At 39.4% G+C, this 23,603-nt stretch overlaps 1 protein-coding gene and 1 pseudogene across 2 annotated transcripts in view; both read right to left on the bottom strand.

Annotated features, from left to right (window-relative positions):
• Positions 1–210: 210 nt before the first annotated feature.
• LOC148864239 (beta-1,3-n-acetylglucosaminyltransferase radical fringe protein, putative (DUF604)) overlaps positions 211–23,603 on the bottom strand; it is a 32,595-nt gene continuing 9,202 nt past the window's right edge. The window contains exon 4 of one of the 2 annotated variants that reach the window (XR_016109039.1): positions 211–638. The gene's annotated coding sequence lies outside the window, so the exon portion shown is untranslated. Of the gene's footprint in view, positions 639–21,459; positions 21,757–23,603 lie in introns of those variants that run through there. The other variant, XR_016109040.1, reaches the window with a different exon arrangement.
• LOC148864240 (uncharacterized) lies at positions 7,181–7,945 on the bottom strand (annotated as a pseudogene).

Here is a 23,603-nt window from a genome sequence, read left to right as displayed (position 1 = left end):
AAAGAAACATAGATGCTTTTCTACTTTTTAGATGCTCTGAATGGATATTATTGTTTGTGTTCGATCAATTTTCTAATATCTGAAATAGCTTAATTTTACTGCTTTACCCCTAAAATCGACTATTTGATAATTTTGAATTCAGTTAGCACTATTTCATACATTATCATCCAAAAAATTGTTAACCAATAAATAATATTAAAATCATTAAAATGTTAAAAAATATGACAAATTTGACAATTAAAAATGCATTATTTAAAAGTAAATTAATATTGAAAATACAAATAAATTCCATGAAGCAATGAAAATGACCACGAATACAAGCCAACAAAACTAACTCTACCACCCACCCGAAGAAGAAATGAGAGAACAGGAAACCGGAAAGCATAAATAGAACCGACAACAGAAATATTAGGAAATAAAAATGAAACTAGCATGAACCAAAAACAATGAATTTGAGAGGAGGAACTCACTCCCCGATGACTCCTCCAGCAACGAGAGATTTGCAGTTACTGAGTATTGTGTGACTAAGCGCCTCAACTCCTCTCCCTAGTTTCACCTCTTCAGCAAGATAGGCGATCATTGAAACCGTAGATTCGCTTGTTTTCCCGACGACATCCTCTAAAGCTCCCGGCAAAACCCTAAGGAGACAAAAAACCACGGTGTCCGTTTAAAAAGTCTAATTCCAATGATCAAATGGTTTTTTGGCGATTAATCGAGAGAGCAAAAATGAGTATGTAGTGATGTTTGTTCTATTCGTTGGGTTTTAGGCATTCTGAGAATACCTAGTATATTTGTGCAAAACAAAGTACTATAAGCTGTGTTTGGTTGCTATGCAATTTTATTTGAACTAATATAAATTTATGGGAGTGCAAATGAAAAAAAAAATGTAAATTCACATTTAATTCTGTTTTGGGTTTTACTTTATTCTACTTCATGTCATAAACAAAATAAGTTAAAATTTGAAACAAAAATAGGTCAAAATTTACATTCAAATCATTTGCACTTCCACGATTTTGCATCAGTGCAAATTTATTTGTATTGCAGTTAAACACAGCAATAGGGTAAAAAATACATTGTATTTGTAGGGAAAGAGTATTGTAGTATTTCTAGGTACATTACCATTACCGATTGAGGAGCCAACCACTTCTTGTCAAGGCTTGATCAATTCGGTACGTAGTAAAAGAAGCTAAGCAGCTACATTGCTACATTATTAAATTGGGTTCTCTACATGTCGGTTATATCAATCCTCTTATCCATATTTATGCTGTGATGCATGCAAGCGTTCAAAGTATTTGAAACACAGAATATTAAAAAACCAACTTTAAGAGACATAGCAATACATTTAGATGGTGGGAAAAAATTTAGATATGCAAGAATATATAGGGAAATTCAAGCATGCTCCAATTGGCTCGGTTTGAAAAGAGTACAAATATAAATATGTAAGGTGAAAATGCAAGGTTTAGAAATGGAAAATACAAGACTTTGCAATCAACATATTTGTATTTACACTCTTCCCAACTTGAGCCAATAGACTCGATTTTGGAGTACAAATATAAATATGTGAAGTGCAAAACTTTGTATTTTATATTATTTTGTAAATATGTGTATTTGTAATTGATGGTGCGCGATCCGGTCATTCCTAGCTGGTGGGTGCTTGGATCCTGGGTGGTATCTGAGATGGAGAAGATGAGGAATCCCCGGGGGCTTGCCTGGCGGGAACACTCTGACGCTTAAGTTAGAGCTCTGTGAAGATGCAATGAGAGTAAAGGAGGCCAAGAGTGCAGATAGCGTGAGTATCAGAAGATTACCTCAACCCTTTGGGACTGGGGCTACTTATAACAGAACTCTGTCAAATCAGGCCCACCTGCTTCTATCAGGGCAGGTATAACCGCCATTGTCGTCCTGCCGCAAGTGTTACAGCCAGGGCTGAGGTGGCACGTGCGGGGCCGTCGTTGTAGGGTACGTACTTGTCAAATGTAAGACATCTTCCAGAGGTGGCGGGCATGAGTAGATTGAGTAGTTTCCTACTTAACTATAACTAGTCTTCTACTAGAACTAGAAGGCCCATTAGGCAACTACAATTAGAATAGGCAATCTATCCTAGTTTCTAACTTTCTATAATCTTTTACACCAAATAGGCAACCCATTAGGCAATTACAATTAAAATTCAATTAGGTGTCCTTTTGTACAGGAGCAAAACCGAAACTGACCCAACCCGACTCAAACCGACCAGGTCAGTTTGTCCTATCAGTGGGTCAGTTTCGGTTTCCACCTCAGGTAACCCGACCAGGTCGGGTCGGTTGGGAAAACCCCAATAAACCGACCCAACCCAACCCGTGAACACCCCTAATTATTCTATACAAAATTCCTTAGATATCCGCAACGAATGAGTTCCTCTATCTCATCGCGAAGATTCTTACAGTTCTTGGTACTATGATTGTGGTCTCTGTGAAAGCTGCAATATAAATTTTTATTCATTTCATTAGGATTCCCCCTCAGGCGGGGTGGCCACTTCACGTACGGGGCATCCTTGATTGCCATCAGGATTTCGGCCCACTTAGCATTCAGTGGGGTGTAGCCAGTTCAGTCCGCTACAGGGGCTCGGAATGGCTGACTCGGCTTTGCCCCCCGAACTAAGTCCTTCTTCTTTCAGCTGTCTCCTTGGCTAGAAGGTTCCCCTTCTCTCTCTCTCTCTTTTTGGGTGCACTTTCGCCCTTCTGGTTGATCTCCTCTTCCGTGGCTATGAACCTGTCTGCAAGCTTGAGGAATTCAGTTATGGTCGTTGGCTGGTTGACAACCATGTGCCACTTGAATTCCTTGTGCGTCATGCCCTTCTTGGCTGCTGCAAGGCGCATTGCGAGGTCTAGGCGTAGTATCTGCATGAATGCATCGTTGAACCACTTGATGTAGCCCCAGATGGACTCTCCCTCTCTCTGAACTATATTGAGAAGGCTTTCCTCAGTTCGCGGACATTGCTTGTTGGTGACGAAGTGGGACGTGAAGGCTTGCGCGAACTGTGCCCAACTTCTTATCGATCCGGGTGCAAGGTTCTAATACCACGTGCAGGCCACTCCTCTGAAAGTGGTGGAGAAGGCCACGCACATGCAAAACTCACTAGCCCTTGCCAGGTGCATCTGTGACTGGAAAGCGTCTATATGATCATTCGGGTTGAACGACCCGTCATACTTATCGAGAGGGGGGAGCTTGAAGTCCTTGGGCATTGGAACGACTAGGAGCTCGGGAGACAGGGGGATGGAACAGAGAGGAGAACTTTTACTTCACCCGAGCTTACCTCTTCCCTGCCTTTGAGTTCGGGCAGGTTGTGAGTGGCGGTTCGGCGAGCTCGGCGGCGGCGTCTTTGCTTCTTGGCGGGCTCTGCGTTGGTGCTGCTCACCTCCGTACTGTCAAGATCTCGAATCGATTCTCCAGAAGTGGGGCTTCGAACTTCGATTGTTGGGGTGACGTAGACCTGGCGAGTCGAGATCCTCCCAACCTGACTGCCTGTGGCGAGACCGAAGTGGCTGGTCTTTCCTTTCTGCCGCGGGAGGAGGCTTGGCTTTTAGGGGGGTTCTGGGAAGCCTCTTCTTAGCGAGAAGGGCATTCATCCTAGCGGCGAGACCTAGCTTGTCGTGAGGCCGAGTGCCGATGAGGGAACTGAGGTTGAGGCTGAGGCTGAGGCAGTTGTGGAAACTACTGTTGCTAGTGATACTGAGAAACATGATGCAGCACATGTTGCTGGTAGAGTTGGTGTTGTTGAAGCTACTACATCTGGGCTTGCATGGCCCGCATGCACTGCATCAAATCATTGAGTTGGTTTTGACAGGTGGCCAGAGGGACAACAGTTGGTTCAGCGAAGGTTATCTCAATAGAGAGGGGAAGGAGAACACTCATAGGCGCCACTGCCCGTGGCACATTCAGGCTAGGGACTCCGCCCACCGATAGGGGGATGGTGAACTGCCCAATGCAGACCACGGGAACCTGGAGTTGTTCCCTGGCGATGTCCATCTCCATGTTGCGTCTGGCGTTGCTTGAAGAAGCCATGAATGCTAAGTCTTAAAAGGTAGTTGCAGAAATTGAGGGGAGGCTTTTGAAGTCGTTCCCACAGACGACGCCAAATGATGGTGCGCGATCCAGTCACTCCTAGTTGGCGGGTGCGCGGCTCCTGGGTGGTACCTGAGATGGAGAAGATGAGGAATCCCCGAGGGCTTGCCCGGCAAGAACACTCCGACGCTTAAGTTAGAGCTATGTGAAGATGCAAGGAGAGTAAAGGAAGCTAAGAGTGCAAATAGTGCGAGTATCAGAAGATTACCTCTGCCCTTTGGGATTGGGGCTACTTATAACAGAACTCTGTCGAATCAAGCCCACGTGCTTCTGTCAGGGCAGGTATAACCACCACCGTCGTCCTGCCGTAGCCGTTACTGCCAGGGCTAAGGTGGCACGTGCGGGGCCGTCGTTGCAAGGTACGTACTTGTTAGATGTAAGACATCTTCCAGAGGTGGCGGGCATAACACTGTCTCCAGGTTTGTTGGGCACAGTTGTCAGACAAGAGATCTTCCTATGATATGCCGAACCGCTCTTCTGTGAGCTACCCTGCCCCAAGCTACCCTGCAAGTGGCAAACTACCTGCGGTGAGCTACACCAGTGGCACTGACCCGAAGTGTCTTTACCTCGAGGTGACTAGAGGCGGATCGGGGCGTTCCTTTTTTGGGAGTGGCCTAGAACCCACTGGGAGGAGCTCGGGCATTAGGAAAAGTCAGGAGGCCCCAAGCTCAGAGACAGCTCAGAGCGCTTCAGCCTTGGAAAGAAGGTGCAAGGCAAACGACTCTCAGCGAGTAGCCTAACCCGCCGAGTTGCCGCATTAAACTCGGTGAGCCCTTCTCACCGATTTTCAATTACACTTGTTATACTGTCACGCTGAGTCATCGCTTAAGCAAGGCCATACCCACATGTCCCCGTGCTACGAGATCAGGCCAAATCACCCTCCATCAGTAATCTTCCTTTGGGAGGAAACAAATACAAATATGTACAATACAAATTCATATAAAATACCTACATATTTATATTTTTACTCCTTGCAAACTGAGCTTTAAGAATAAATTAGACACCCATCCTATGCTTTGACAATATTGACAGCCCAGTGAACTTGTTTTGTGACAAAACACCCCCTGTGCTTTTTAGATTGCAGACACTTGTCCTTGCCATTATTATTCATCAATTAACTACATGGAATATTCCCACGTGACTACCATGTGGGGTTTATACATTTCATCCTTTAAATCGATGGCATGGCACTTCCCTTCACAACATTGTTGCATCCATCGCTTCCACCGCACTTTTCTCTTTAACTCATAGCTCATGTCCCGGTTGTGTTTCAAAAGCGAAGCCATTCACAATCTCTTCCACCAAGCCGGACACTGCTTGTGCTGTAACTCTTAGACGCTATTTGTTTCTGTTTTATTTAAAATGGCATTGGGCGAAACATACAAATTTTGCTTCAAAGCTTAAGCCCTTGTTAGGAAGTGTATGCCTCAAGCCTGAATCTAAGAAAGTGTAAGCGCTTGAAGCCTAAAAAGGTGTAAGCTCAGAATCTATGACAATTTAGTAAATTAATACCAAAAACATATATATTTGATATATTTTTTATGGTTCAAAATATGAGAGGGACACTGGTTACTATAGGCCAATAAAAAGATCTTTATTAGAATCCTCTAACGAGAGGTACGAGAAAATGTCCAAAATACCCATGCAGACTGGTTTCTACAGGGGAAAAAAACAATAACAGACTTTATAAACAACAAATAAAATAGAAAATTAAAATTGCAGCTTTACCTTTGAGTAATTGATATAAAGAAAACTTTGGAAAAAAAATCAATTTTAGAAAAGAGATTGGATGGGTATGGACTAGCAATTCATATAAAGAGAAAAATCAAAAACCAAACATTTTGGTCAAAAGCATCTACATGGATATTTTGGATATTTTAATACCTGTTTTGAGAGGATTTTAACAAAGGGGGCCTACTTGTAACTATGTTAAAGCTCAGGGAAGGTAAGTTTGATGATCAGCTAAGTTGTTCCCCTTCTAAATTGTTGGGTGACCAGAAAAATAATATCATATTGATGATTCATCATATGATCCCATTGGTGAAATCATTTTTAATGGAGAGTTTTTTATGATCTAAATTCTAAAACGTTATGATGGATTGTTTGAATAATTTGCGAATTAAAACTTGAAATGTAAAAGGTTAATAATTGTTAGTCGATTAGTTATTAGTTTGTTTAGTGCTAAAAAGCTAGTTACTACTCATAAACTTCTATGTTATGACTATTTGTACCTTTGATCATTCTAGCTTGGTATATCATGTTTTTTTTATCATTTCGAAACTTTAATTAACATTTTTCTTAAATTTTGAGATTTATGGCTCAACTACACCTTTAGCCTTTTAAAACATTGATCCAATTCATAAATTTTGTTCCAAATATATAATGAAACAGCAAGTTATATTATAATATTCCATTTGGTCTGTGGAATTATGAGTGTGATCAATCTAACTATGGACCTTTGTCATTTCTAGCTTTGGGTCCTATCTTGGTGTATCTGCACGTGAATCATTTTTGACAGACTGTATTTAGAGTTGATTTCCAAATCAAAATCATTTTTGACGAACCAATAAGACATTGAATTGGACCAATCCAAACTAATGGTCCAAAGTATTTATTGGATCAGATTGGACCTGGTCTATCCATAGTGCATTTATATTGGCTTGGGTCAGATTGAACCAATATCCAGTTCATTGATAGAAGATAAGAATACAGGTGTCAATGGACCAGGCCTGCGTTGGAACCATTCTAAATTAAAACAAAATTGAACAGATTTGACGGTCCAGACATTGAATTGGACTGGTCCAAAATGATCCAGAGTATTCATCAGATTGGATTGGACCCGGTCCATCTGTAATGAACTCATATTGGACCAGATTGGATTGGACCAAATCCGGTTCAATTGGCACCCCTAACCAGAACTAGCTCCTGTAAACTCATCAAGTGATTCCGTCGACCATTCATTGCTTTTCATGGATTAATGCCACTACTAATTCCAAGGTGTTAAAACCAAAACTGACGTGTGTTTTATTAACTCATAACGTGGCTTAAAGACTCGAACTCCCAAATGAGCACACCCAATTCCAGTACATGTGCAGCATCATGACTTGATTTTCTAGCACAGCACCATTACACTAAATTAACGAAAACTTATACAACCACTTCCTACTAAACAAACTTCTTAGCTTTCCTCTTTCCAAACATTCAAGCAGTTTTTTATCCCCTCTGGGTTTCCATTTTGGAAAGTTTCTTGAGATACCCAAATAGCACCATACAAGATCATCAACCTCTTGCACTTCTTGCTCAAGGATAGAGAAGTGAGATAGGAAACAGCATACTTCTCTGCTGTTTTCTAAGGACTTGGGTCAAGAAACTTGACAAGATTCGACACATCTTCTCATCACTTTTGACTGCTCTAAAATTCTGTGAAAGTTGAAAGTGTAATCAAGCTCGAAATTGCTTGTGCAGCAGCCTCTCGCACTGTTGTTTTAGCCTCAAGCAGCTTCACAAGCAGATGAATATATCCAGCTTCACAAATCACAAACAAATCATTTCATCTTTGCTGAGCTGCTAATGCAACAAATAGCTGAAGCAGTTGTCAGCTGTGCACCAAAGAATCCAGCTTTAAGCACATAAACTAAACATGGGAGAAGACCAAGTGAAACCAGTTCTTACATTGAAAGCAAAGCCTAAATTCCACAGCACCCCCATTGCAGATTCCAACAGGCTCCTAACTCCACCTTTTAATGTTCTAAGACGGTTGTTGCTAGCAATGAGATTTTGCAAGAACTTGGCAGCATACTCTTTGGAACCAAACAATATTCTACAATCAAGGGAGGTTAATCATGGTATTACCATATTATCGTCCCATCTCCAGCAATATTATGTCTGTCTCCCAAATAGCCAACGAATTCTTCAATACACCTACAACTGCAGCCTATGAAATCAATTTCTATAGTCCGACAAATTACAGCCAATAGGCAAACACCACCAGTACCAGCAATTCCACAAGTAGTGTCTGGTGACATTGACAAACCCCTCTAGGACCTTCTAAAACGAGCAAATTCTAACAACTCCCCGACCCTGCAAGTGAGCAAAATGTCGTGACTGTCTTCTCCCCATTCTAGGTGAATTGGTACGCAACTGAACCAAAGCTGAGATATTTCTTCAACCCAACACAACTACTACATTCTTCTCATCCTCCATAACTATAATAAGTCTATTTATCGCTTTCATAACTGTAACAAGTCTATTTATCGCTCTATGTTTAGCCTCCAAGTGCCCAATATGAAGATGGGCCAGCAATTCTAAATTCCAGGTAGCCTCTGGCTCTGTGGAGGAATTAATCATTGACAAAGATGAAGTGATCTTACCAAGGACCCCAATCTTGATGACAAATAACAACAAAATTAAGGTGGAAAAAGAGGTGTTTCGTGTGGTGGCTACTAAGAAAGAAATTCCAATTGAAGCCGACTGTTTAATGGTGGAGATGTAGAATTGAAGATAAACCACTTGCTGGGCAATTTGGTAATCATGCATTTACCGTTAGCCCCATTGGATGATCAGGGATAAAGTGTTGGAATCTAAAAGAACAAGGGGGTCTTTGTCACAAAACAAAAGTACGCAATGGGTGTCTGTAATTTACCCTTATCTTAGTTCCCAGAATCCATATTTTTTGTATTAATGTTTATATATATATATATATATATATATATATAATATATATGTGTGTGTGTGTGTGTGTGTGTGTGTATTTTTTTTATTTATATCTTAGAAATCAATGTTTTAACATTTATTAGCACGTTCTCTCAATGCAACTCTATTGCAGATGAATAATGGAACTCTAGCATTGAGGTCTGCATTGATGGAAAAGTGGAGAACCCTACGTGGGTAAGGGTTGGGTAGGAAGTGATTGTATTGGTCTTTAGTTAGCTCTGCAATATGCAAAGCTGCAGTAACAAAGATGGAGGGGTAAGTTTGTAGGAAGAAGGGGGCTAGCACGATGGACAGCAGAGGCTTTGTGGAGGTTGCACGATGGAGGAAGTCCTTGAGAATCGAAGCTAAGGAGTTTCTCTTCGAGGAATTGAAGATTAAGGGACACTCTAGCCTAAAGATTCGGGAAATGAAGAAGGCTATGGTCCTGGTTCAAGGTCAGGAGATGGTTGAATGGCTTATGGAGTTCATGTCGGAGGCAGCAAATAGAGGCAAAAAACCAAGTGGGCAGGAATGGTCCGTGGAGACAGGAAGAAGTTACCTGATGGAGTGTAAGAGGAACTCAAAAGGCTCATATATCTCCTTGTCTGAATTTTTTGCTAAAGGTAAGAAGCAAATGGTCTGCCTCCCTCAAGGAAAGAATGGTCAAGGATGGAAGGAGGTTGCCTCAGAATTCCAGGAGAAAGGGGAAAGATAAAGGAGAGGGAGAGGTTCCAAGGAAGACTGATGCTGAGGTGAAAAGGAAGGATATGTTTGTTATGGCACACTGTCAGAGCCTTCCCACAATGACTGTCAATGTAAGAAAAGGTCGTTGGGAAGACATGATGGTGCTTGAGGCTAATAAACCGATACTGGAGTGGAGGAAAGTGGCTGATATGTTAATACAAAAATTGAGCCAGAGAACCACCTTTATCCTGACCCCTTTTAACAGTTTTAAGGCCCTACTTGATCCTGTTGAAAATTTAATTAAGTGGAAGCTCTGAGCTTTCAGGATCCTTGAGGTTCTTTTAGTCTGTTTAAGTGGTCTCCCTCGTCGAACTCCAAGCCTTTCTCAGTGGAAGATGGTGTGATTGTTCAACTGATTGGGCTGCCTTTCCACTTGTGGAACCATGAGACAGCAGCCTCCATTGCAATGCTTTGTGGTGCTCATCTTGACGGAGAGTTCTGGGGAGACCTACGATCGGCAGCCTTTGTTGGTGAGTGGAGTTAAGCCTGAAGATATACCTAGAAAGGTAAGTATTAATGTAGAAGGGGTCTTTCACACTGTTTGGTTGGCATCCTCCATCAAAGCTAGCCTGTGGAGGGAGGCTCGACAGGTTGAAGATGAAAGGAAATGATGGCTAGAATTACGTGGCAGGATGGGGGCAGGGCACTCAGAGAAGATAAAACTTTCACAAATTTGGATAGACAGCCTTTAAGACTGTCTAAAGGTTTTGGCAGACAGGAAGGTCAAAATGACAAAGGTCAAGGAACAGGGCTGGGCGGTCAACTATGTGGAGAACAAGTTTTATGCTCAAGTGGTAAAAGAAGGTGAATTTTCGGATTCAAATTCAAAAATCAAAAGGAAGGTTAAGGTGTCAGACCTGGATGAACCAAAAAAGGGTGAACCGGAATTTGGGGTAGGGGACACTGAGTGTGACCTTGTAAAGTCTCACGTGCCAGAGTTTATTAGCTCGAGTGGGCCTCAAAACGCTGTTGGGCCTGGTAACAAAAGGATAGGTGGGCCGCGGATCAAGTTGGCCCATGCCAGGTCAGGTGACTCACTTGAGTCACACGCGCATGGGAAAGAAACAGCTCCAATGGACAGTAAGAACCGTCCATCTCCCTCTTCCTCGAGTTCTTTCTATCAAGCCTGCGCACGAGAAGCAGTATCGGCCCCAACCTACCTACAATGGGTTCCGGCCAAGAGGTCCAAGATCCTCTCTCCGGACAGGCAAAACCCCAGAAGCTTGAAGCGGCTCAACCTAGAGCCTTTTGAAGATAGTGAAGACACAGATGAAGAAGGTGGTGATGATGAAGTTTCAACGGATACAGCAAATTTGGGAAGTATTGATCTGCAAGAAAACATGGATATTTTACAGGAAGAAAGCTTCAGTACAGAGGTTCTCTACTTAGAAGGATTCTCTCAAGAGGAAGAAGGGGAGATGAGAAGGATAGAAAGCACGGCTTCAGATGTGGAGCTTATTACGCCCCCCCCCCCCCATGAGGGAGCAACTACAACCTCTCAGGACACAAACAGAATTGGTATAAAGACACAGGAATCTCCGGTGGACTGTGAAGATAGGCCAGAAAGGGAGGAACAGGAACAGGCTTCTCTGCGGGTACGATTTGACAAAGGTGAAAATTTAACTTTAACCACTTCACTGCAAACACCAACTAAGGGGACAGACTTGGCACTACCTGTAATTTCTCAGATGCAGGCCTCTTTTCTCCCACATTCTCCTACTCTGCGATCAGGTATGGGTGTCCATTCGGTTTTTGTTACTGGTGTGTGTTCAGCCTGTTGCAGATACTCTAATGTCCCATCCTGAAGGAGCAGATGTGGTGGCTAAAGGAAGGATTGAAAGTGTCGGTGGCAATCTTGAATATAAGAAGAAGGAAGAATTAAATTGTCATAAAGGTGTGGGGGAGGAAGTGGAAAGAATATGGAAGCTAATCTGTACAGAATTTGAGGAAATAAGACTGAAGGAAGATTACTTGGAAAGGAATTCTCAGAAGAAAGGTTTGCTTAGTGAGGAAGGAGAGGGGGAAGAAATAGAAGGCGATAAGAGGGCAGAATCAAATTCTGAAACAGGAAGAGATCATTACAAGGTTGACCTTGGGGTGGGAAAGGAAGTAATTAAAACATACCATAGAAAACCTTAGGAAAAATAAGAGGAGAAAGGGGAGCATAGAAAGAAGAAAATGACTGAGGTGCAACGACCAATATCTGACATCGAGGCTGATATTGAGTTTAGCAGAAGGGGAGAGAGGAGGAAGAACTCTAGGTAAGGAGTTGACTTCAGGAAAGACCTTATTGAAAGAGCCCCCATGAGGACTATCAGTTGGAATGTGAGAGGATTGGGGAGTGCTAGGAAAAGGAGGGTAATAAAGGATTTACTCACAAGGGAGAAGCCTAACATTGTGATGGTGCAAGAAACGAAGCTCTCTGAACTGGATGGAAGATGGATAAGAGATTTTTGGAGGATTAGAGGTGTTAGTTGGTCCTTGGCTCCATCCTGGGGTGCCTCGGGAGGAATTGTCACCGTGTGGAAGAATGGGGTAGTGGAAGCAGTGGAGGAGCTAGTGGGTAGATACTCGGTATCCATTAAATTCAAGGATGTAGAGGATGGATTTTGTTGGGTGCTGACCAATGTGTACAGACCTAATTCCTACAGAGAAAGAAATGAATTGTGGGAGGAATTGTATGCAATTCGGGGTTTATGGGATGAAACTTGGTGTTTGGGAAGGGATTTCAATGTCACGAGATACTCAAAGGAATCTAGCAATCATGTCCAGGCAGTTACAACAAGTATGCGGAAATTTAATGGGTTTATAGAAGATTGCGAGCTAAAAGAAATTCCAATGTTGCAAGCTAGATTCACCTGGTCTAACTTCCAAGCTAATCCGCTGTGTTCAAAGCTGGATAGGTTTCTATTCAATTTAGAATGGGAAAACCACTGGGAGAACTTGGTCTCTAGAGCTTTGCCTAGGGTTACATCAGACCATTGTCCCATCAGGATTGGTGTGGTTAACCCCTAGTTAGTGGACCTTTTGAACGGGCTGCACCTAGGACCTGGGCGAGGCGCCTACCCTTAAATGCGCCTTGCCTGAGCGCCTTTAAATCACTGATTCTAAATAGGGTGATCTCATGGCTAAAATCATTGGATTTATTTCATTAATTCTCATTCAATGATGTGTGAAGGAATTGGTTAGCAATGGCTAATTGCTCATCCAAAAAAACATAAAAGTGAGCATAGCTTGGGAACCCCCTCCTAAAAGATTCTTGAAGCTGAATTTCGATGGGAGCAACCTTGTTAATCATGGTCCGTCAAGGGTGGGAGGGGTACTGAGGAATGAGAGTGGGAATGTGGTCCTTATTTTCTCAGGACCCATAGGAGTTGGAAACTCGACTAGGGCGGAACTTGCTGCTGCTATCCAGGGAGTACAATTACCAGTGCAGATAGGTGTGGAACAGATGATAATTGAAGGAGACTCCAAGGCAATAGTGGGCTGGCTACAAAATCCGGAATCTGTTGTGTGGTGTTTTAAAAATGAAACTAAAAAGTTCAACTGCCTAATAAGAAGCTTGACTGTAAGAATACAATGGGTGGGGAGGTCAGCAAACTCTATGGCTGATGACCTTGCAAAGCAAGGGGTAAACAGGGAAAGTTTGTATTGGGCTCAATTGTAGACTGAATATGTCTTCTATCCTTTGTTTTTATTCCTACTGACAACAGAGGACGCAGCTCATGCCTCTCCACAGGAAACTTGTAACTGCAATAGTTTATATTAATGAAATTGATCATTTTTAATTATCAAAAAAAAACATTTATTAGCAAATATCTGCTAAGAAGAAAATGTCTAAAAGAGTAAAAGTAAGATTCAGAATCCATATCAATATGACAAGTAATTGGAATAGGCATGGTGGTGGATTTGTTCAACAGAATTGGATAATGACAGGAGTTAATACAACCTAACATCCAGTTACACCATCTTTCCACAAAGCCACTGTTTCTTAAAACTTTTAAAAGGAACTGCCAGTCCACCATATCATAAGCCTTTTCAATATTCAATTTACACAAAGCATTTTTCTTCAGATCTCAAATCTTCCACCCTTTCATTGGCAATCAAAATTTAGTCAATTATTTGTCTTCCTTGTACAAAAGCCCCTTCTGCTGGCTGACTAAGGAGGGGATAACTTCTTTAAGCCTCAAATGTCAGAACCTTTGCTAGGATTTTGTAGATACTCGTCACCAAGGTAATTGGTCTAAATTCCTTCAGGTGACTAGCATCAAGTTTCTTATGGACTAAGGTGAAGAAAGTGGCATTGACACCCCAGCTCACAATGTGAGTGTCTGCAAATTCCTTAAAAAACATCAAACAAGTCATCTTTCAGAACTTCCCAACAATCTTGGTGTAAATCCATCTAGACCCGGTGCCTTAGATCTATCCATCACAAATGTTGCCTTTATTATTTTATCTTCTTCAAAACTTGTTTCTAACCACCTTATTTTTTGCCTCTCCCAAACTTGGCCAATCCAACCCTATAGGCATTCTTTCATTCAATGGCCTTCTATAATCTATAAGTGGATTTAAAGTGATTCACAAAGGCGTTGGATATTTCATCCTGATTTGTAATCACCTCCCCTTCTACCTCTAACTTGGCCACAAAATGTTTTCGCACTCTTCCACTTGTCAGATCATGGAAAAATCAAGCATTTCCACCACCATCCTTAATCCACCAGTGCCTTGACTTCTATCTACAACAAATCTCCTCTCTAAGTAAGATAACCTCTAAATCCTTTTTCAATTGTCTTCTCATATCCCTATCGTGTTCATTCATAATCCTTTGGGATTCCTTCTCATCCAATTCCTGAATCTGAGATATTAAGTTCAATTTTTGTTCCTCAACACTACCAAATTGGTCCCTATTCAACTCCTTCAATTTGAATCTTAGCCTCCACAGCTTCTTATGAAACCTTATCTCCTTCCACTTCACCCCCCTTAGCTCTTCATTCTACCATTCCTTTACTTTATCCCCAAAATTTGGATGTGTTAGCCACATGTTTTTAAATCTAAAAGATCCGGGCCCGTTAACAAACGATTCCACACCTATCTTAATGAGGCAATGGTCAAAAGTGACCCTAAGCAAAGCTCTAGACACCAAGGTTCCCCAATAACATTCCCAAGCTAGGTTAAAGAGAAACCTGTCCAATTTTGAGCATAAAGGGTTTTCCTGGAAGTTAGACCATGTGAACCTAGCTTGCAAGACTGGGATTTCCTTTAATTCGCAATCTTCTACGAAACCATTGAACTCCCTTATGCTTGTTGTAATTGACTATTGGGGATTACTAGTTTACTCGGAGAATCTTATGACATTCAAGGACTATTCCATAAACCTTGAATTGCAAACAACTCTTCCCACAATTCATTTCTTTCTCTATTAATGTTAGGGCCATACACATTAATTAACACCCAAATGAATCCATCCTTCACATTCTTGAACTTGATAGAGACTGAGAATCTACCTATCAATTACTCCGCCAATTCCATTACCTCATCCTTCCATACTGTGACCAAGGATTAAAGTAATATCAGGTATCATATTGGACAACTTGAATACAAATACATATACAGATATGCTTTTGAAATGCATGGATATGGACGATAAATATGATAACACTTGGATACGTAAGAAAACACATACAAATTCTATAAATACATTAATAATATTAAATTTAAGGTCAAATAACCACAAAAAATGTATAAATACATGGAAAATGTATATTTTAATGGTTTATATGAAAACAAAATATTACAATTAATATAATAGGATGCATAGATTCCATACATTTTTATTGGCAATGTATCAATCAAGAGTCCAAATGCAAAAATATGCTCCTATTATATTTTAATTATTATATCAACCATTTTCTATTTTTACTATTTTTGCTTTTTTGCATTAACAAAGAATTCAACAAAATATGAAATTATCAAATGTAAATTAAAATATCAATTAATAATTTATAAAAATATATAATCTCAACTTAAAATATATCAAATCTATTAAAATTTCTAAGATACATATCAATGCAAGTTTATGATTTCTAACTACTAAAATGATTATTCCATTATATTTTTTCTAAATTTAAAAATATTTTTATTATATGAATGTAGATTAGTAGATTTGATAGATTCAATTTAATATTATATACTTGAATATTTTGTAAGCAATTTTTTAATTTTGTAAATAATAAATATGTTGTTATTTAGTTTAAAATAAAATATTAATTAATCATTTTAAAATATATATATTAAAATACATATCAAGTGCAAATTTATAAATTTAAGTACTAAAATAATCATTGTATTATTAACATTACATGTGTATAAATTTCTTGATATTTAAATAATCTTTTGATATAAATGTCGATTTGATATATTATTTATTCTATTATTTTAAAAAATACTAATCTTGAATATTATTTATATCAAAACTATTAAAGTTTCCAAGATACATCCCATATGCAAGTTCATAATTTTTAATTACTAAAATACTATTCCATTATTAATATTTTTATTTCTATAATTTTTTAAAGTTAAAAATCATTTTTTGATATGAATGTAGATTAGTAGACTTGATAAATTCAATTTAATATTTTGTAAACAACTTTTTATTTTTGTAAATAATAAATACATCACTATTCAATGTAAATTAAAGTATTAATTAATAACTTTTAAATATATATATATATATATGTATAAACTGTAAGATACATAAAAATTTATAAAATTTCAAGTACTAAAATAATTATTCTACTATTAATATTATATTTGTATAAATTTCTTAAGAGGCAAATAATCTTTTGATTTGAATGTGGAATACTAAATGGTTGAAGGACGGGGATAGGAATACTAAATTTTTCATGTGAGATTGTTGGGGCCTTTATGGATCATTTCAAATCTATTTTTAGGAGACCTTTAAGTACCAGGGTGTGGCTTAAGGGGATCAAATGGCCAAATCTAAGACTAGAGGATATGGAGTGGTTGGAGAGAAAATTTGATATGGAAGAAGTAAAGGATTGGTTCTTCTTGTTGGTGGTGATTATCAATTTTGGGTTATGAGGTGCATTCGGACTTGGCACTATTCTATCTTGGTAAATGGGACAATGGTGGATTTCTTCCCAACCTTGAGAGGAATAAGACAAGGAGACCCCCTTTCTCCTCTTTTTTTTTTTTTGGTTGCAGAAGTTTTGGGGAGACTAATCTCTAGAGAAGATTCTAGGAACTTAGTAGAGGGTGGAGAGTGGTAGGGAGGACATATCACTCACGTACTTGCAATTTGCAGATGATATGATATTGTCCTGAAAAGGGAGGGAATTTGAATTGGATTAGGAATTTAAAACTTACAATACAACTTTTTGAGCAAATGTCAAATCTAAAAGTGAACTTTGAAAAAAGTTATAAAGGAGTCAATCTGGGGAAAGAGGAGATTTTCGAGTATGTAAGTTCTAGAATGTGTAGTGTCTAATGGGCCTCTAAATTACCTTGGTTTGACTCTAGGAGATAATCCTAAGAAAGAAAGTTTATGGATTCCAATTGTTGAGAGATTTGAAAATAAATTTACATCTTGGAAGAAAAATTACCTATCTCTTGGAGGAAGAATCACCTTAGTTAGGTCTACTTTAGCTAAATCTACCCATTTATTTTCTGCCAATCTTTAAGATTCCTACAAGGGTGGCTAGCAAGCTAGAAAAACTAATTAGAGACTTCCTTTGAGAACTAGGGAGGAGAAAAAGGACCATAGGGTTGGGTGGGAGGTGGTGTGTAGAAGTAAAAGGGTTGGAGGTCTTGGCATTGGGAATCTAAAACAAACTTGGCTATGCTAGGAAAGTGGTTGTGGAGATTTCCAAAAGCTATAGGCTAAAATAGTAGGTAGTATTCACGAGCTTGCAAAGAATGGATGAGACACTGGGATTTTGGCTAGGACAACAAGGGCATCATCCTAGAAAGCAATCCAAGCTATTCTGCCTTTGTTTTCTCCCTAGATCAGGTATGATTTGCACTCAAGAAATCTCATCAAGTTTTAGGAACATATTTGGATTGGGAATTCTCCTTTGAAAGACCAAATTTCCAACCCTTTTTGCTATCTCTAGAAATCTCAAGAAATCTAGACCCTCTCTCCTTCAGGTTCCTTTACTTGTGCTTCCTTCTTTAAAGCTCTAACACAACACTGTTCCTTTTGGCTTGTCATTCCCTGCTACAGAAGTGTGGTGTCAACCTATCCCTCCGAAAGATAGGAGTTTTTGTTGGGAAGCTTTCTTGGAAAGAGTCAACACAAAAGATTTACTTCAAAGAAAAAGACCCAATAGATGTCTATCTCTTCACTGGTGTGTTCTTTGTAAAGTTTGATGATGAGTCTAGCAACCACTTACTAATATGCTGTCAATTTGCAAAATCTATTTGGGAATGGTTTACTTCATTGTTTGGGTGGCAGGTGGACTTCCCTAATGAATGTGCAAAGCTTGTTTACTTCTTCCTTCAACTAGCCAACAAAAAGGGCAAGGATTATGTGGAGATGTGTTAGGGTTGTTGTTTGTTGAACTATATGGGAAGAAAGAAATCCAAGAATTTTTTTTTCAGATAAGGAGAAAAGTTTAGAAGTCATGCTTGAAGTGATTCACATAAGGGTGATACATTGGCTGAAATCATTGGATTTGTTTACAGATCTCTCAGTGGATGATTTGCTAAGAAAATGGAAAGAAATTGCAACTTCAGCCTCAGTTAAGAAGGCTCAAGTCCCTATTGGAACACTTCACCTCACAGCTTTATCAAGCTGAATTTTGATGGCAGTAGTATGGGAAATCCAGGGCCTTTTGGTATTGGGGGAGTTCTAAGGAATGAGAAAGGGAATGTAATAGCTATGTCCTCTGGCCCAATCGGAGTGGGAGATTCTCAGAGAATTGAGGTCCTAGCAGCTTTCGAAGGGGTACAAAGGGCTAAAGACCTGAATGTCAATAAGCTAGTTATAGAAGGAGATTCTGAATGTAGTGAACTGGTTAAAAGAAGACAACTCTAGGGTCTGGAACTACAGCAATGAAAAGAGAATTCAAGTGGCCGACTAAGGATACTGAAGTTAATGCACATGGGTAAAGAGAAGTGCAAATCCTTTTGCAGATGGATTAGCTAGGCAAGGGATGAATAGGAATTCTGTTTTCTATGCTCAGATGTAATTGTTCTTCTTTTTTGGGTGTCGATCAACATCCTTGGGGAGTTAAGATATTTTAGCTCCCCTCCCTTGCAAGCTTATTTTTCTATTAATGAAACTTACTGTGATTGACCAAAAAAAAAGCCCAGCTTTTGGAAGAATTAGATGCAATCAAAGGTTTCTAGAGGGAACATTCGTGTTTGAGTGGTGACTTAAATGTCATAAGATTTTCAACAGAAACCAATAATCCTAGCCAAGGCATTATGACAAACAAGAAGGAGTTCAATGCCCTTGTGGATTCCCTTGAGTTAAAAGAACCCCCATTGGTTCCACTTGGCCAAATTTCCAAGAAAATCCAGTATGTTTCAACTTCCAAGTTGGATAGGTTCTTTTTCTAGGTGGATGAGGAAGAAATGAGGGAAAAATTAGTATTTAGAGCCTTGCCTAGTATAACCCCAGACCATTGCCCTATTAGTTTAGCACAAGAAAAAATCCCAAGGAGGCTCCTCACCATTTAGATTTGAAAACATGTAGCTAGAGGATCCTACCTTTGTGGATAAAGTTAAGGTTTGATGAGGAGAAGATGGAATCAGTAGCTCAAAGAAGGGAGTAAGATCTTCTAAGAGGTTAAAGAAGCTAAAAGAGAAATCCAAAGCTTGGAATAAAGAAAATTATCAAAGGATAAAGGAAACTAAGGAGAGAATTGGATAAAAAAGAAGCATAGAGACAGATTATTGGAAGGAGAAGAGAGGTGTAAGGTTAAAGTCTGAGCTGGAAGAATTGATAAGAGGAAATGTCTTGGAGACAAAAGTCTAAATGCAAATGGCTTTTAGAGGGAGATAGGAACACTAAATTTTTTTCACTCAGCATGCAAAACAAGGAAGAAAAACCTTATAATCAAGATAGAAGTGAATGCACAAGTGAGAGGAGTTTAGAAATCCAGATTTAGACTAGGATAGAGTGGTCATTGCCCAATTGGTAGTTCTGGAAAGTGTGTTTACCAGTTAAGGAAATTAAAAGAGGTTGTCTTCTCAACGGAAAGTTATAAATCCCTATGATCGGGTGGCTTTTTTATGGTTTTTTACCAAAATTGCTAGGAAATTCTAAAAGGTGATTTAATGGAAGTTTTTAATGAGTTTCACCAAAGAGGAGATTTCTCGAGGAACAAACGCAACTTTCATAGCCTTGATACCTAAGAAGGAGGCCAAAATCAAAAAGGACTTTAGATCCATAATCTTGGTGGGGAATCTTAATAAAATCATAACAAAGGTCCTGTCCAAGAGACTAAAAAAGGTGATTCCATCAATAATTCCACAATTCCAAGGTATATTTGTTGAAGAAAGCAAATTAATAACCAAATACTAGTGGCTAATGAATGTGTAGCAAAAAAAGAAGAATTAGGGCTGCAAATAAGTCGGATCATATCCAATTCAAATCTGAATTCAATATGGTAAGAGTCGTATTCAGATACCCCCCGATCCTAACAAATCGAATTGAATCAAAAAAGTCAACGCGATTAGTAAACGAATCAAATCGAATTCGAATATACCCTGATCTGATCCGCCACAACCCAATTCGATCCGTTCGTTATGAAATATTGTATGTTATATATGTAATCTATATATTATATATTATTCATATAATTACATATTATGTATTATAATGTATTACTATATTGTATAAATAATATAATCTATTATTTATATTGTATCATCAAGTTTTTTACCACAATCCAAATCAAATCAGATTCAAATTGGATATCCAATAAAATATTCAAAATCAAAATTGAATAATAATCTTAGAAAGCTTATGGATTCTTATTGAATTCAAATCGGTCAGATTTCTTATCGAGTCGGATACTCAAATCAGATATACCCCTTACCAAATCCAATTCAATCCGTTTGCAGCGCTAAGAACAACAAGGGAAGGCTGATTTGAGTACTTGCAGGGATTTTGGGGTGTGTGGTAGAAACTGGCCTTGAGAGTACCTAGGTCATCCTTTGGGAGGGAACCCAAGAATAGAGGGCTTTTGGAAATTGGTGGTAGAGAGATTTGCCAAAATGTTGGTCCTTTGGCAAATGAATTACATCTCAATGGGCGAGAGAATAACCTTGACTAGAGCGACTTTTGCTAATCTACCCATTTACTTCTTATCCACCTTCCATATTCCAACTAGAATAGTAAGGGAACGAACTTTATGAGGAATTTCCTATAGGGAATGTGGAATGTGGACATAACAAGTGCAACCAAAGACCCTCAAAGGAATAGAGAAAATCTCAACATCAAGAAAAAGGACTCCGAAGGGAGATTTTAACCCCAAGCCTCGAGAAGGCATGCGGTTAATAAGGTATGTAGTTGTTAAAACTGCATCACCCCAAAACTTCACAGGAACATGGGTAGCTAAAAGAATGCTCCTTGTAACTTCCACAATGTGTCTGTTTTTCCTCTCCGCTACTCCATTGTTGTGGAGCGCAGGCACAAGAACTCTGATGAATAATCCCAAACTTCTCAAGATAGGAGGTAAGGTCATCCTCAAAATATTCTTTAGCATTGTCTGACCGAAATATTTTGAGTATGTGTTCATGGAACTATTACACAAGTTTAGGCACTTCAGTCCGAGAGCGCATATGGTAAATCCAAGTATATCGTGAAAAATCATCAATAAATAGGATGAAATATTTATACCCACCCATACATGGTAAATGGTAAAGCCCCCACACATCAGAGTGAACAATATTAAAAAAGAATAGTTGATCTTTTATTACTTGAAGGATAAGTGCTCTTACAATGCTTTGAGAACTCACAAGACTCGCAATGAAAGACTCGATAGACTAGTTCCTTTAAATAACTCTAGAAACAACTGACTCAATGAAGAAAAGGACAAATGACCCAAACGACTATAACATTATACGACAAGTGGACTCTGAAACAAATGTAGTTCTCTTAGGTTGTACTTGGCTCTACTCAGGCATGTCTAACAGATAGATCCCATTCGCCTCATGGCCACTCCCAATCACCTTTTGAGATTTCATGCCCTGAAAAACACAATATGAAGGAAAAAATGTCACACTGCAATTCAGGGATTTAGTCAAATTATTAACTGAAAGCAAATTGGTATTAAGTTTAAGTATATGAAGAACAGATGATAAGGTCAAGGCATTAGAGGTCTTAATGTCTCCCTTTCTCGTGATAAGGGCTAGGGAGCCATCAGCAAGGGATATCTTATCTCGGCAAGAAAGAAATTGGTAAGAGGTGAATAACTGCGAAACACCGGTCATATGGTCATAAGCACTAGAATTAATTATCCAAGGGGTTTATAAGTACCTGAGACAGAAGCATGATGTGCAGTGACACGAATACCTAAGTGAGCATATGCAGAGGAAGGAACTGTCTCTAAAGGAAGCTATAGCAATGGATTTCAAGTGACTGAAGATTCGGCCATACTTCTCATATTCAGCCCTGGCGACTGCAAGTTGTTCTCCCACCGATATCTCTCCACCCTATCCTTATTCACCTTGTAAAGAGGTGGCTACATTGGATTTTCCACCTTTTCTAGTTTTAACCCTTGTTCCACCATTTTTTTATTGGAAACAATAACTTTCATTAAGGATATCAAATAAACATCTTACACTGTCAACCACTTAGACAAAGAGTGTTGACCCAAAATAACATCAAGAATTACAATACATCCCAAAAGAAGTTTTCCCTGAAAGCCCCATGTTTTGCCAAGCTATCTGTCATAGAGTTTGCATATCTCCTTACCCATTTGAATGTTACTCCAACTTCCCTTGCCAAGCAGATTATTTCCCTTATTTGTTGTCTAAACCCTTTTTCCACATTTTCTTTCTTGAATCTGGTAGGAACAAGCTTTGGATGCAGCTTCCAACATGTGTCTTTAGTGTGTTTAGGCTTCTTGTAGTATTCACAAATAACATCTTTCTTCCCAGTGCTAGCCTTTGGCTTCATCCCCGCATTAGCATAGTGATCAACTTGTGGCTCAACAAACTGAACCCATCTTCTGCTCTCCTCACTGCTAACCATAGCATATGCCTGAGACAAAGTCACCTCATTCTTTGCTAAAACATTCTGCCTCACAATATGTCAATATCATACTCTGAGTTGAGTTCGGTGAGGAACTCAAAGACCCGATTTCTCTCTACCAACCTCCTATATGTTTCTGCATCCTTTGTGCAATCCCAAACAACAGTCTCCATCAGATCAACATCTTGCCAAAGCAATCCTTCTTTACAGGCTTACATATGGAGAGAATTGTATGGATCCTTTTTTATCAATAACTGAATTTCATTAATTATAAGTCAAAGAAGGATACAAGGAGGAAATAAACTCTCTTAACTCCCTAGATAGAAACCATAAGATGAATTACAATATAGCCCAAAAATTACAACTTCTTCCCACCCCTTGTTTAGCTAAAGCATCAGCCATGGAGTTGGCATCTCTCTTAACCCAATTCAGCTTGACCTCCATTCCTTGCGTCAAGTATCTAAATTTCCTTTTCGCATTCATGAAAGCCCACAACCCCCACTCTCTTTCTGAAGCCAGCCAATAACCAAATTAGAACCCCCTTCAATTAATATCTTAGTAAGGTTAAGCTCTTTGGCTCTTTTGGCTCCTTCCAAGTTCCAACACAGCAAGGATTTTTGCCCTTAACGAGTCCTCAACACCAATGGGAGCAGAGAAAAGAGACATAATTTTTCCATCTTCATCCCTAAAAACACCTCCAATACCAGAAGGTCCAGGATTTCCTTCACAGGTACCATCAAAATTCAGCTTCATGAAACCATTAGCAGGGGGACCAAGGTTGTTGCCTCCTTTTCATACTTTAAGTCCTGAGGCTAAAACAACTAGGGCATTGGCTATCTTC

The sequence above is a fragment of the Nelumbo lutea genome, chromosome 3 (genome assembly GCF_056320005.1).
Source record: "Nelumbo lutea isolate HS-2025 chromosome 3, American lotus-T2T, whole genome shotgun sequence".
Taxonomy (NCBI): domain Eukaryota; kingdom Viridiplantae; phylum Streptophyta; class Magnoliopsida; order Proteales; family Nelumbonaceae; genus Nelumbo; species Nelumbo lutea.
The sequence above is the reverse complement of the archived record's forward strand: the minus strand, read 5'-3'. Positions and strand labels throughout refer to the sequence as shown.